We start from the raw sequence: 15412 nt of genomic DNA, 5'->3' as shown, positions 1-15412 counted from the left end.
AGGAGTACCTTACCCCTCCATTTCAAAAAGTAAATGCAGTATCAGTTTTACTCTTTCCTTGCCTTATTTTTCCCCGAGCACTAATCGTCTCATATGACATTTAGTTGATTTATCTTGTAAATGTTATGGCTCGAGGACAGGAGTTGTGTTTTATTCACTGTTACCCGCAATTCTCTAGAGCAGCGCCTGGCACATAGTGGATGCTTAATAAGTATTTGAGTAAATGAGGTAACTATGTAAAATTTGGAAAATACACAGAAAGATAAAGATAAAAAGAAGGAAAAAGTGTTTTACCACTCCCGGACAAACACTTAACTGAGAGAGATTTCTCCTTCACTTCGCACACTCCCATGACTTAAAATACTCTATGTTCAGTTTTGCACGTTTTTAAACTTAAGGATTTATCTGTAGTATTACGTTGTCTTTAGAATAATTTTAATGACAACATATTAAATACCCCCACAGATAGAAGGTACACAACTTGTTTCCCAATTGTTAGACTGTGTCCATTTCTTCTCTATTAAAAAGCAATACTGTAATATTGCTTTTGAAGCATATAGCATAATGAAGCAAAACTTGTTTATGCATAAAACTTTTCCTCCTTTAGGATTATTACTTTAGCATAGAGTCCCACAAATAGAATTACTGGATCAAATGATGGGAATATTTATAAATGCCTTGGTGTATATTGTCAAATTGCCTCCCAAAGTTTTTTAAATAATCCTAGATAGCTTTTAAATCTTGTGTAATTTCTCCAAAGATGTCCCCTTAAGTTCATTCATTCAACTTCCTCACTGCCCAACCTAAACCCACAAGCCCTGTCCTGGCTGCAATGCCAGCCGGGCACCTTCTCTTCACTTGAATTCATACAGTGAGCTCCTATTATGTGTCTGGAACTCTTTGAGTACTGGAGATATACAGGTGAAAGGAGATACAAAGGTCAGGCAAAGTCTTCCTCTCTGTGTCAAAACTCTGGGTAAGTTTTGACACATTTAAAAAATATCCACTTAAGTTTTCCATGGCTCCCCACGCTCTGCTGAACAAATTCCAGACTCCAGCATTCAAATGTTCTCATGATCTGAACTCACCCTACCTGTGTACCTCACACACCACTGGCCTTCCCACATAACCCCACACTTGCACTCAGCATTCTAATTAACTTGACTTTAACAAATCACATGGCTCTTCCCCTTTACGCATATTTCCTCTCTGCTGGTTTTGAGACTTGTGGTTGGCTACCTCCATTTTTTTTGAATCAGGTTCAAACATATATATGAATCTATTCAAGGATCAAGTCAACAGGACTAGGAAAGGCTACAGATAGTTGGGTACATCTTCCAGGAAGAATCCCTGTTTCTCATTTGTCTCTAGCCACGAAGAAAGATAGGCCTCAAAGATTTTCTTTTTGACCCATGCTTGACAATATTCATACGTCTAGCTCAATGAAATATTCCTCTCTCTCAGCACTTATACACCTATTAACACTAATTTTACTACAGTTTTTCAGTTAAATGTCCATTTAAACTGTAATGTTAGACAATATAATATACATAAATGGACATCTGACCAAACAATGTAATATTGAGAGGTGAAGCCGCCTGAGCTTCTGGGCTGGGTGGGGACTTGGAGAACTTTTCTGACTAAAGGATTGTAAACGCACCAATCAGCGCTCTGTGTCTAGCTAAAGGTTTGTAAACGCACCAATCAGCACTCTGTAAAAACACACCAATCAGCATCCTGTGTCTAGCTAAAGGTTTGTAAACGCACCAGTCAGCACTCTGTAAAAACGCACCAATCAGCACTCTGTGTCTAGCTAAATGTTTGTAAACGCACCAGTCAGCACTCTGTAAAAACGCACCAATCAGCACTCTGTGTCTAGCTAAAGGTTTGTAAACGCACCAGTCAGCGCTCTGTAAAAATGCACCAATCAGCGCTCTGTGTCTAGCTAAAGGTTTGTAAATGCACCAATCAGCACTCTGTAAAATGGACCAATCAGTAGGATGTGGGTGGGGCCAAATAAGGGAATAAAAGCTGGGCACCTGAGCCAGCAGCGGGAATCCAGTCCGGTCGCCTTCCATGCTGTGGGTGCTGTGTTCTTTCGCTCTTCACGATAAATCTTGCTGCTGCTCACTCTTTGGGTCTGCACTACCTTTACGAGCTGTAACACTCACTGTGAAGGTCTGCGGCTTCACTTCTGAAGTCAGCGAGACCACGAACCCACCGGAAGGAAGAAACTCAGGACATATATGAACATCTGAAGGAACAAACTCCGGACACACCATCTTTAAGAACTGTAACACTCACCGCGAGGGTCCACAGCTTCATCTTGAAGTCAGCGAGACCAAGAACCCACTGGAAGGAACCAATTCCGGACACAGTATTATAAATGAATACCAAGCCAGGGGTGATGGCACATGCCTGTAGTCCCACCTACTGGGGAGGCTGAAGTGAGAGGATTTCTTGGGCCCAGGAGTTCGAGTCTGCAGTGAGCTATGAGAGCACCACTGCACTCCAGCTTAGGCAACAGAGTGAGACCTCAACTTTAAAAAACAAATTTTTTTGAAAGGAAATGAATATTAAAACCACTTGTAATTTGGAAGGTTACTTTTAAAGGAACTAATTCTAAATCTTTTATTATAGCAATATTTGTACAATGCATAGTGCAACTAATAAATAGCTTCAGAGAATGTGTGTCAAAATGCTTTATAAAGAGCAAGAAACTTGACAAATGTTTAGTCTAGTTTTTTTTTTTTTGGATCATCCAGCTGGTTACAAGCTGGTTTGAGAGTAACTAGTAGAGTCAACTCAATAAGTTGCTGAGAACAGACATCTGAGGATCCAACCTTACCTGACATCTAAGTATTTATGAATTTTTCTCCAAGTATATGGATTATGTGTGTAAATATGTATATGTATTCTCCACTTATATAAAATAAAATTTCCTTTATATTATCCATATCTTTTTCCATTTCATTAGATAGATAACTGAAGGTTGGTGGTATTATTCATATACACTGCCTGTTTCTATACAACTTTTTTCCTTCATAAATATAATTCTGTACAAACAAAGGAAAACCCTCTAAAAAGTGTATTCTCATAGCTAGTTTACTTACATATTTATGAGAGCCTGGGCTGTACCTCCTTAATTTTTCCCATTCCTATTCTGTATTTTATTAAGCACTGGTCTTTTAACATTAGGATTTCTTTTTTTTATTGTGGTTAGAACACATAATACGTGATCTTCCCTTTTAACAATTTTTTTTTTTTTTTGAGACAGAGTCTTGCTCTGTCACCCAAGCTGGAGTGCAATGGCACGATCTCGGCTCACTACAACCTCTGCCTCCTGGGTTCAAGAGATTCTCCTGCCTCAGCCTTCCGAGTAGCTGAGATTACAGGCACGGACCACCACGCCGCGCTAATTTTTTTTGTATTTTCAGTAGAGATGGGGTTTCACCGTATTAGCCAGGATGGTCTTGATCTCCTGACCTCATGATCTGCCCACCTCAGCCTCCCAAAGTGCTGGGATTACAGGCGTGAGCCACCACACAGAGCCCCCCTTTTAACAAATTTTTAAGTGCACAATACATTATTATTGACTACAGGTACAGTGTTGCACAGCAGATCTCTAGAGTCTATTCATGTTGCTTGACTAAAAGTTTATGATTAGTGACTCCTCATTTCCCCTCTCACCAGTTTCTGTTAACCATCATCCCACTCTTTGAGTCTATAAATTTGACTATTTTAGATACCCATATAAGTGGAGTCATGCAGCAGTATTTGTCTTTCTGAGACTAGCTTATTTCATTTAGCATAATGTTCTCAAGGTTCATCCATGTTGTCACATATTGCAGAATTTCCTTCCTTTTTAAGGCTAATAGTATTCCATTGTGTATACACACACACACACCTCCCACATTTTCTTTATCCATTCATCTGTCAATGAACATTTTGGTTATTTCCACATCTTGGCTATTGTGAATAGTGCTGCAATGAACATAGGAATGCTAATATTTCTTTGAGATCCTAATTTTAATTCTTTTTGATAAATACCTAGAAGTGGGATTGCTAGATCATATGGTAATTCTATTTTTAATTTTTTGAGGAACCTCTACACTGTTTTCCATAGTGGCTGCATCATTTTGCATTTCTGTCAACAGTGTACAAGGATTTCAATTTCTCCCCATCATTGCCAACACTTGTCTTTTGGATTGACATTAGGATTTGATGTTGAAGGAGTTCTGAGATGTTCCAGCTCCGAAGATTATATAGTTATTATTCTGTCTTTATCCATTATATGATATTTAGATTTAGTTTAATTTTTTTAATAAATCATAGACTCCTTCTTTACAGTCGCCAGGGCCTAGCATAGCAAAAATATTTGATTGACTTTCTTACTCCACTTACCCATTACCACTGACTCATTAGCCTTCTCGAAGCACTGTCAGCAAATGTGCGAGTTGTTTCCATTTCAGACATCAGCAGCTCTGCTTTACTAGAAGGACTCTTACAGTTCAGCTTTAAAATATTATTAATCATATATTCAATTTTCTTGTTGAACTTATAACATTGGCTGTAATTTGTAATACTTATATGTATGCTGTGGTACATAAGGTACACGCATATGGTAACTATACATATGGTACCTATAGATATGGTTATACTATGGTACATGGTGGCTCAAACTCAACATAAATGTGTGCTGGAATTAAATATTTTAGAAAATTCTATGTAATGTTTTCCTCCTCTATATCTGCATCAGTCTACAGATTTTAATATAGTTAAAGGTTATAAACATGGAATATATTAGGCCCTAGTAAAATTTATGGTTGAAAATAAGTTGAGAGTCATCTTGCCCTGATACTATATCTATTTATTTTATGCCTGATGGAAGGAGGTAAAGAGGTTCTTAATCCTCTTTCTTTCAATGCCATGGATCTCACTGCCAGTCTGGTGATACCTTTGGAGTCCTTCTAAGAATAATGTTTTAATGCATAAATAACGTAGGATTACATTTAAAACAATTTTATTGAACACAGTTCTATCATGGGCCTTTTTGGGGCCCATGGGCCCCAGCTTAAGACCCTCTTAAGTTTTATAGGTACTTGCCTTAGTCCATTCAGACATCTACAACAAAATACCACAGTTTAGGTGGCTTAAACAATTGAAACATTATCTCACAGTTGTGGAGGCTAGAAGTTTCATGTTTGGAAAGGTTTGGAAAAGAACCCCTTCAGACTTCTGTAACCACGTAGCCAAATAAAATTTGGAAATTTTGAAGTCTTTGATCACTACTCAGAATGTGGATAAGAGCTTCTCTACAGTGCTAAAAAATATACATTTGTATAGTGACGAAGGTAAAGCATTGGAGAAATCTTTGGCACTCTCAGCAGGTAGAGATTCCAAACTGATGCACTGTCACTGAAGTTGCTACTAACATAGCAAGACTACGCTCGATGAAGACTAGGCTACTGACATCACCCTCTGGAAGAAGGGAAAGCCACAAGTGCTGATCCAGAAAGATGAATTGCTGTCTGGTGTCGCCCTGAAAAATCTGACCCCAGGGAAGGAACTTGATAAATGAATTTCAGAAGATTTGGCCAGATTTGTTGGTGGAAATGTAGGAGGTGGTTCACTGTCTGGAATTACAGCCACAATTATACCAAACAGCATTCTCTATCCTTGAGAGCCAGGACTTCTCCAAAGTAAGGCGTTCAGTCTTGCATCTTTTGGAGATTTATGCCTAATTTCTTTTACAAATGTTGTTCTCGTGAAGAGATTTTTTTTTTTTTAAAGGCAAGGTCTAAGTCTGTCATCCAGGTTGGAATGCAGTAGTGCAGTCTCAGCTCACTGCAACCTCCTTCTCCCAGGCTCAAGTGATCCTCCCACTTCAGCCTCCATCCAGCATAGCTGGAACTACAGGTGTGCACCAGCGCGCTCAGCCAATTTTTAAATTATTTTGTTGAGATGAGGTTTCCCTATACTGCCCAGGATAGTCTTGAACACCTAGGCTCAAACGATCCTCCCACCTCGGGCTCCCTAAGTGGTGGGATTACAGGCATAAGCCACAATGCCCAGCCTCCTATTACGTTGTCTAATTTGGTTTGTTGGGACTTCGGAATCCAATGGAGGCAAAATAGCATGGTGTTAAAGTGCAAACTACAGAGCTAGTTTGCCTGAGGCTTGAATCCTGGCTTCTTCTAATTTAGCTGTGTGACTCTGAGCAAGTTACTTAATCACTCTGCCTCAGTTTCCACATCTACAGCGTAGGAATAGTAATGCTACTTCAGGGTTCTTGTAAAAATTAAATTATTGTAACATGTAAGAGTGCATGAAAGCCTTGGCATAGTGCCAGATGTGTAGTAACAGTCAATATGTCATAGCTATTATTATGCCTATCTTGTGTATACTGACATTGCTAAACTCCTTTATTATTTCTAATAGTTTACCGGCAGATTTTTCTTAGATATTCTATCTGGGCAATCATATTGTCTACAGATTAGGAAAAGCTTGCCTTTTTCTTTCCAACCCTTAGGCCTCTTTTTTCATTTCTTCATTTTTGCGTTGGCTAGACCAGCTTTGTCCAATAGAACTTTCTACAATGATAGAAATGTCCTAGAGCTGGGTTCTCCAATACGGCAGCCATGTATGGCTATTTAGCACTTGAGATACAGTTAGTGAGACTCAGGAATTGAATTTTTAATTCAATTTAAATTTAAATAACCACCTGTGACTAGTGGCAACAGTATTCAACAGCTCAAGACTAGAACTTCCATTGCAGTGCAGAGCATTGGTACTCACGGTGGGCCTCTTGGCAGAGCACCTGGCTTTCATGGCACTCCTTCTCACATTTCACCAGGAAGTATTATATTTGTTGTACATTTGGAAAGTCACCCTCTATTCCCAGTTTGCCAAGAAACAGAACCAATAGAAAAAAAGTGTGTGTGTGTTTATTATCGCTCATGAGATTATGGAAGCTAAGAAGTCCCACCATCTGCCATCTGCAAGCTAGAGAATCAGGAAAGCTGGTGGTATAATTCAGTCCTAGTCCAAAGGCCCGAGGAATGGAGGCGACTGCGGGAAGGTGAAGACACGGCTATAGGTCCTGCACTCCTAAGGCTAAGGAGCAGGAAGCCCCAGACCATGGGCAGTGAGCAGAAGGAGACGATGTCTCAGCTCAAGAGAGATAATTGGCCTTTCCTCTTTCTTTTTGTTCTAGTCAAGCCCTCAACAGATTGGATAATGCCCACTCACACAGGACAGGAAGGACATCGCGCACTTTCAGGCCGGCTGGTTCGGTCTTGGCCTCGTTGACTTATGTTGACTCTCAAGGGCCACCACCCAGGCACCTGCCCAGGTGCGTCCTAGGTTATCTCAAGTTCAGGAACTCACCGGCTCTGGCGGCGCGGGCGGCGCGGGTGGCCCTTGTCCCTCAGGAAGGACTCTCCCTGTGGTCACCCAACTCTAGGCGCTCACGGCCTCTCAGCTTGAAAACCCCGCCTCCTGCAGAAAGTGGGTGTGGGAGGGTTAGTTGGCTTTGGGGTCGGGATGGGCGGGCGGCACGGTGCTGCTCTTAGCACTAAAGCGGCTGTTGTCCGAGAAACGAAGCGAGAATGCAGAGCTGGCCCCCGGCGCGAGCGAAATGTCTCTGCAGCAGGACCGCCTGCCTTCGCTAGAGGAAGAAGAGACGGCCCTGCGCGCAGCACCACTTCGGCCGGTTGGAGTCTGCCCGGCTGCCGCCAGGGGGTGATGCGCCCTCACCTTTCCTCCAGGATGCCCGGGATCCCAAGGAGGGTCGTGGGTCTCCGCGTCCCAACCTGGAGCCTTGGCCCGGGATGATACCCTTGGCCACCGGCAGCAGGTCTCTGGTGGCCACCTGACGCTTGCGCATTCCTTCTACGGACCCTGGGAAGTCCTACCCCTTGGACTCATAAAACATCTTGGTTGTCCAAAGGTGCGACTTTCAGACCCTCCAATAACGGCAGGGATAGACTCAAAATCATTGACATTACAGGCAGGGTTGTTACCTACAGGAAGAAATTGACGAATTGTCACATTTGGGGACAACCTGGGAGCTGCGGACCAAAGGGGCCTGAGAGCAGTTGAGTGTAAAGGCAGGGCATACAGAGGCCACCTGTAGAGTTTACCCTCTCCCCCGCCCTACCACCCACCTTGGGTCCTGAATGAGGAAGAGAGTAGAGTGCAACCCATTGTGAGCTCTTTCTCATCAGGCTCTAGGAAATAACAACAGCTGATATGTACGAACTCCCTGCTAGGAAGTGGGTCTACTACATTACCTCCTTTAGCCCAAACCATAATCCAGTGAGGTTTGAATTGCTGCTATCCCCAGGCCATAAGTGAGGGAACTGAGACTCAAGAAAGTTCAGTTGCTCTAGGTTACACAGGAAGTGGCAGAGTTAAGACTGGAACCTAGATCTCACTGACACCAGAGTCCATTTTGCCACAATAACCGCAAAAATATGTTAACTCCAGTGAGCACTTAATATCCGCCAAGCATTGTACTGAATATGTTTTTTGGCAATGATTTAAAATCCTTGCCACAACCCCCCACAAGGTAGGTACTACTATTGTTATTCCCATTTTACAGGGAGATAAACTAAGTCATAGAGAGTTAAGAAACTTGCCCACAGTTACACATCTAGTAACATCTAGTAGAACTGGACATAAGCCCAGTAAGCCCCATTCCAGAACTCATACTCTAGCTACCATGTTCTACTGCTTACTCTAGTGTGAGTGCCCCTGTCCATTTCTTCCCAAAGATTTCATCTGAGACAAGCTGGAATGGTCTGAAAACTCCCTGATGCCCTCCAACCAATGTAGCTGATGCCATCCTTTCAACCATCCACATTCTACTACACCTCCCTGCAGCTCCATGATTTCTACACACTGTGGGGATGGAGCTCACGCATGCCCTGCGCCCACATTTTGAGAGACTCCCCCTCTACAGGCTGCACTGTCCTCACTAGATGCACATCAGATAGGTAAGAGATTTAGGCAGAATAATCTTTTTTGTTTTCTTTTTCTTCCTCTCCCTCCTTCCCCTCCTCCTCCTTCTCCTCTTGCTCTGTCACCTGGTTAATTTTATTTTTTATAGAGATGGATTTTTTTTTTTTGGAGACAGGGTCTTGCTCTGTTGCCCAGCCTGGAGTACAATGGCACAATCATGGCTCACTGCAGCCCTCGATCTCCTGGGCTCAAGTGATCCTCTCACCTCAGCCTCCCAAGCCGCTGGGACTACAGGTGTGTACCACCATGCCCAGTTCTTTTTTTTTCTTTTGTAGAGATGAGGGGACTTTCTGTGTTGCCCAGGGTAGTCTTGAACTGCTAGGCTCAAGCAATTGGCCAATCTCAGCCTCCTAAAGTGCTGGGATTACAGGTGTAAGCCACTGTACCCAGTCCTGTCTTTTTTAATTACAAATATATGACACCTGAGTTTATTGCTTTCCCCAAGATACCAATTGTTTTGTAGAGTACAAACCTAGAAAATAGTATCTGAATGGTTGACCCCAGTTCAGGAAGATGAGGCAGGTCTCACCCACATGAAACTAGGACTACTGCAATTTCCATATGTTATTTAAAATGGATTTTGTGGAACTGTACCTTTATGGTAGATCCTAACCCAGCTGGCTTTGCTCTGTTTCCTAGTAGGATTTGCGGGGCTTGCAACTTCAAACAAAAAATTCCAGAAGTGTGCCCTTTGCTACTTCTGCATTATTAGAATCTGTTGGAAGCCTGTGATGTTCCATTTGCCTGTGAAGAGGGTGACAGCTGGTGTAAACCAGGGTCATGAAATTTGGCTGCTTCCATGGCAGTGATTTCAACCTGAGGGATGACTACCCAATACAAAATAGTAATGGCGGTCACTGCTAGATATAACGGACTCCTGGGTAGCCTCAAACCTCAAAGTACTTGTGTTGCTTTAGGCCTGCATGGCAGGTTTTTGCAGAATGCCAATAATAGGAGCCTCAACCTTTTCCACTATGTGCAGAAAAGAGGACACTGGAAAGAAGGAACTGTCTGTGTATGTTCTAATGCCAAGCAGAGCCAGCTTCTCAACAGATAATAATAATGTTAGGAGACATTTATGAAACACTTAACATGTCCACATAAATTAATGTCTAGTCTATTCCAACAATTTCCATGTTATGTAGGGGATACTGTGGAACCAACCAGGCCAGGGCAATGGAATCCATTCTATCTGGTTGCTATGGAGAGCCCAAGGGGGACTACAGAAAACATGCAGTGTCTGCCCATCATTTCTGGAGCCTGATATAACCAAAGGAGATTACTGGACTTTGCTTGCTTGAACAGATTATTTCTACTTAATTCACCCTACAATAGCTTTCATAAGAGCAGTGGTTCTCAACTTCGGTGTTAGAATCACTTGGGAGAATTTTTAGAAATTCCATGCTCTGGCCGTTCCCCAGAACGATTAAATTAGAATGTCTGGGGAATGGAATCCAGGTATCACTATTTTTCAAAGCCCTCCAGAGATTCTAATGCGCAACCATTCCTCATAGTTTTCCCCCTAAACCTTATTTAATAAGCAATAGGGCACCTATGTGACAGGCTGATGCAGGACACCTACCACATCAGCCAGGGCAGAGGACCCCTGTGGGCTGGGAACCCCAAACATTCCTGGAGAGCCTAAACATTAAGTACACTGAATTAAAGGAGGCAAATTCCAAGATGTTTGCTATGGCTCAAATCAGAAACCAATTTTACAGAATCATTTTATAAAAAGTTATAGATTCTTGTTGAGGGCATTCCAGGATGGAGATAAACTGGCCTCACTCACATGGAGGTGGTTGAGCCTGGGCCTTGTTCCCCAAAGCAGTCTCATCTGGTAACCAGCTATGAGTTTCCCTTTGGCTATCCCGACGCTTTAAGAAAATTCACACCTGGCTAGGTGCCGTGGCTCACACCTGTAATCCCACCACTTTGGGAGGCCGAGGCAGGTGGATCACAAGGTCAAGAGTTCGAGAACAGCCTGACCAACATGGTGAAAGCCCGTCTCTATTAAAAAAAAAAAAAAAAAAATTAGCCAGGCATGGTGGCGCATGCCTGCAATCCCAGCTACTCAGGAGGCTGAGTCAGGTGGATCGCTTGAACCAGGGAGGCAGAGGTTGCAGTGAGCAGAGATCACGCCACTGCACTCCAGCCTGGCCTGGGCGACAGAGTGAGACTCCACTTCAAAAAAAAAAAAAAAAAAAAAAAAGAAAAGAAAAGAAAAAGAAAATTCACACCTAATATGTGAATCTACTTTCAGTTGTGCGTAGGGAATTAGGGAAGAGCCTAAAGGTGAACAGATAAAAGAGAAGCAGTCACTTTGTTTAGGCCTACATGGTGGCTGGACACTGCAGGACAGGGTTGGCAGTGGCGTGAGCAGTGACCAGAGCCAGGCAGTGGCAGAAACACAGTGCTGTTACAGACTGGCCTAAAGCCTGTGTGAACCCCTTCAGCTGCCACGACTGCTGAAGTTCTCAGTGCCCCTGAAAGTGAGGCTGGAAGTTCTGTGTGCAGACAGAGGGGCAAAGAGACATTATTATTTGGACATAATGATGAATGCAACCTCAGCTGTACTCATTAAGCAAGTCACGTTTGCCACATATTGGCAATAATCAAATAATTCAATCCCTAATCAAATTCCCCATTAAAACCAAGTTTCACTCCCAAATATGTGTGTTTCTCTTGGGCTATAAGTATTGGACAGAGGTCTTCATGGTTGCTGCAGGGAAGAAACGTATGAGTAGTCTCTCCAAACAACCAAGCAGCCTGGGGATCAGAGGTCCAGGACACTGGGCCGCATATGTGATGTGTGTTATATTGGATGCTAACATCTTTGAATGAAAGGCTGTTCCTATCTGGTGCAGTCATGAGCAGAAATGACCAAATAAAGCTTGTGCTTGTCTTAATCTGTGTTATTTGTGAATTATTTTGTCTCTAGTCTCCCCAAACAGAACAGTGGGAAAAACCAAGGCACTAACTTCAATTTGGCAAGTAATAGTGTCATTTTGAAACATCTGTAACATACCTGTTTACCTTTTTCAAAATTTTCACTGACAAAATCACACTATCCCTCTAGTCATAATCTGAAGCACTGTGTCTCCATAGTGATGATTCAGGCTCCCGTTGCCATGGTGATCATTCTATGGGCTAAAACACTTCCATCAGTTCTTCCCCTCATTCTCATTACCATTGTCCATTTCTCAATCCAGGCCCTTATTATGTCTTTGGGATCTAGCACTGGGCCTGACAAATAATAGGTGGTCAATGTATTGAATGAATAGCCCAACTGAGATGATTAAAATACCTCTTACCTCGTCTTTCTGTCTCTAGGCTTTGTCCTGTGGGTTATTATGCCTTATCTTTTCATTTCATTCATCTGTTTTCATTTACTGGCACTTTTACAGAAGGAACACTTGCTCATTTTAGAAAACTCAAACAATTTTAGATACCTACAAAGTTAAAAGTAAACATTCCTCTCCACCAAAATAAATTCCAGCTGGATCAATGATTTAAACATAAAAAAATGATAAAAGTTCCAAAAGAATTTATAATCTGTGGTGAGAAAGGCTGCTTTAAATAAGAACAAAATCCGGAAGCCAAAAAGAAACAAAATTAACATGTTCAACCATATAAACATTTCAAAACTCTGTATGAGAAAAAAATGTCATAAACAGTCAAAAGATTAATAGCAAACTGGAAAAATGTGTTTGCAGAACAAATGGTAAAAAGTTAAACTTCCTCAATTATCAAAGGGCTTTTACAAGTCAGTATGAAAAAGATGACCAAACCAGGAGGAAAACGGTCAAAGGTTATTAATGTTTTTAGAAAAAGGAACACAACTGGTCACAAAACAAATGACAAATTAGTCTCTCAGAATTAAATAAATACAAATAAACAACAATTAATAAATAAGATTCTTTTCACCTCTTTTGCAAATATAGATGTTTAATGACACGTAATGCGACAAACCTAAAGGGAAAATGAACACTTTCCTGAGTCATTGGTGGAAATGTGCATTGGTGTGTTCTTTCTGGAGGATAATTTGACAATATCTTTCAGAATTTACAATGCACATCTCCTTTCACTGGTAATCCCTCTGCCAGAAATTTACACAATAGATATAGTTGCAAATGTTTAGCAAAATATATGTACAAGAATATTTATTGCTACATTGTTTTGCCACAGCAAAAGACTGGAAACACCCAGTATTCATAAGTGGGGGCAAGTTAACTAAATAACAGTAAACCTGTATGATGGAATAAGGATGCCTCTGTGAAAAGACTGAGGTAGTTCTGTGACCTCAAGAGTCAAAAGAACCAGTTGCAGTACCACATGTAACATTTTTATAAGAACAGACAGATACATATATGGTGTGAACATATGCATTAAAAGAGTTTTTAGAATAAATTACAAAATTAGTTTTCTGTGGTATGGAGACTGGTATGAAGACAAGGAAAAAACCTTTTACTTTCATTTTGTATCTTTTGCTCATCAAATTTTTCATCTTAAAGGGAGTCAAGCTATGAGGATGCAAAGGCATAAGAATGATACAATGGACTTTGGGGACTTGGGAATGGGAAGTGGGGGAGGTGGGTGACGGATAAAAGATCATGCATTGGGTACAGTGTATACTGTTAGGGTGATGGGTGCAGCAAAATCTCAGAAAACCCCACTAAAGAACTTATTTATGTAACCAAACACCACCTGCTCCCCAAAAACCTATTGAAATAAAAATTTCTTTTTTTCATCTGATACATGTTTCATGTATGACATTTAAAAGAACTATTAGCAGGGGTTTCCTTTACTTCCCTCAACTGCAATGCCCAAAGATATATTTTACATTCAGTTTTTTCTATATGTATATAAGAAAGATGCAAATATGTATCTTTGAATATGCATAATTATCATCTCTGTTGTTAAAAAATGGGGATTATATATAGTTCTGAAATTTGCTTTTCCAAATTTTTATATTATTCACATCTTTCCATTTAAGGACATACTGCATAAAATTCTACAGTAAGAATATGCTGTAACTTATTTACCCATTCTTATATTGTAATGTTATTTCTATTTTTTTGGCCTTTACAATTAATTCTGCAGTGACCATAATTTTACATAATTAATTTTTGTATGCATGTATTTTTGTAGGACTGATTCCCTAAAGTGGAATTCTAAGTAAAAGCAGAGACGACTGAGGCACAGGAGGTCACAAGAAACCTCCTGCATGCAGGTCATTTAAAATATCTGCTATTATCATTGTCTCTTAACCTTCCATTGGACAACACGAGTCACGGAGGTGGTGAATTACACTCTGCCCACAATGTAGCAACAGCAAGGACAGAGACAGAAGGAAGATTTAGGGATATATAATAAAGTTTGCCACATTGCCAGGATGTGTGTATTTTTGGTTTTGTCTTTTTCTTTAATGACATAAATTTCTTGAGCAGCTGCTGCCAATGTCCCACTTATATCCCCCTCACATTCACCTCTATAAGCCAATGCTGTCACCATGAATATCCAAAAGTTCTGCCTGAGGACTTTTCTTCAGCCCGGCAAAAAGGATAAGCCAGAAGTTCTGGAGAGTCATGCCCTCAGAAGCAGTTCTCAACCGAAGATGGGCAAGGAGTTGAGGAATAACTAGTCCAGATTCCTCACTTCTCAACTCAGGTGAAGGAGACATTCCTATATAGCCTCCCACATTCATCCATCTGGATTGAGCTCCAGTTGCAGGAAATGATAACTGTCTTAACAATGTATTCTTTATTGACGTCCTTCCTTTCCCTGTCTCACTTTCCCAATAAACTCTCTACAATAAACTACTTTCCTCAAATCCTTATTTCAGGGTATGCCTTTTGGGGAACACAAACCAAGACTGTCTTACTCCAAATATTCATAAATTAATCCCTTGTGTGTTAAGAGTTTGGTGTAAAGATATGTAGAACATATCTATGGATTCTAATTTAGTATATCAATATTAAAGTACAAAATCAAGAGCTTTTTTAAAAATCCTAGATAATTCTTATATATTAGACCTATTTTTTTGATATGACATTAAATTCAGAGTCTTTACCTCACAATGACTGTTACTTCTTATTTTCCCACTAAATTCTAACAAGTGAACTCTGAGAAATGCTCAGAAAAAGTGAATCAAATATAAGATGATTCTTCTTCAAAGAAAAATATAAAATTCACTCTATCTTCCTGCCTAGCTTCATCTTTATGAACTCTATGTCCAGGCTCACTTTCACTTTTCGTCAGTTATTTTCCAGGAATACAAATTTATTCTTATGCTATTATTATTATTATTATCATTTTTGAGATGGAGTCTCACTCTGTCACCCAGGCTGGAGTGCAATGGCGTGATCTGGGCTCACTGCAACCTCTG

This window comes from Pan paniscus, chromosome 1, assembly GCF_029289425.2.
Source record: "Pan paniscus chromosome 1, NHGRI_mPanPan1-v2.0_pri, whole genome shotgun sequence".
Taxonomy (NCBI): Eukaryota; Metazoa; Chordata; class Mammalia; order Primates; family Hominidae; genus Pan; species Pan paniscus.
The sequence above is the reverse complement of the archived record's forward strand: the minus strand, read 5'-3'. Positions refer to the sequence as shown.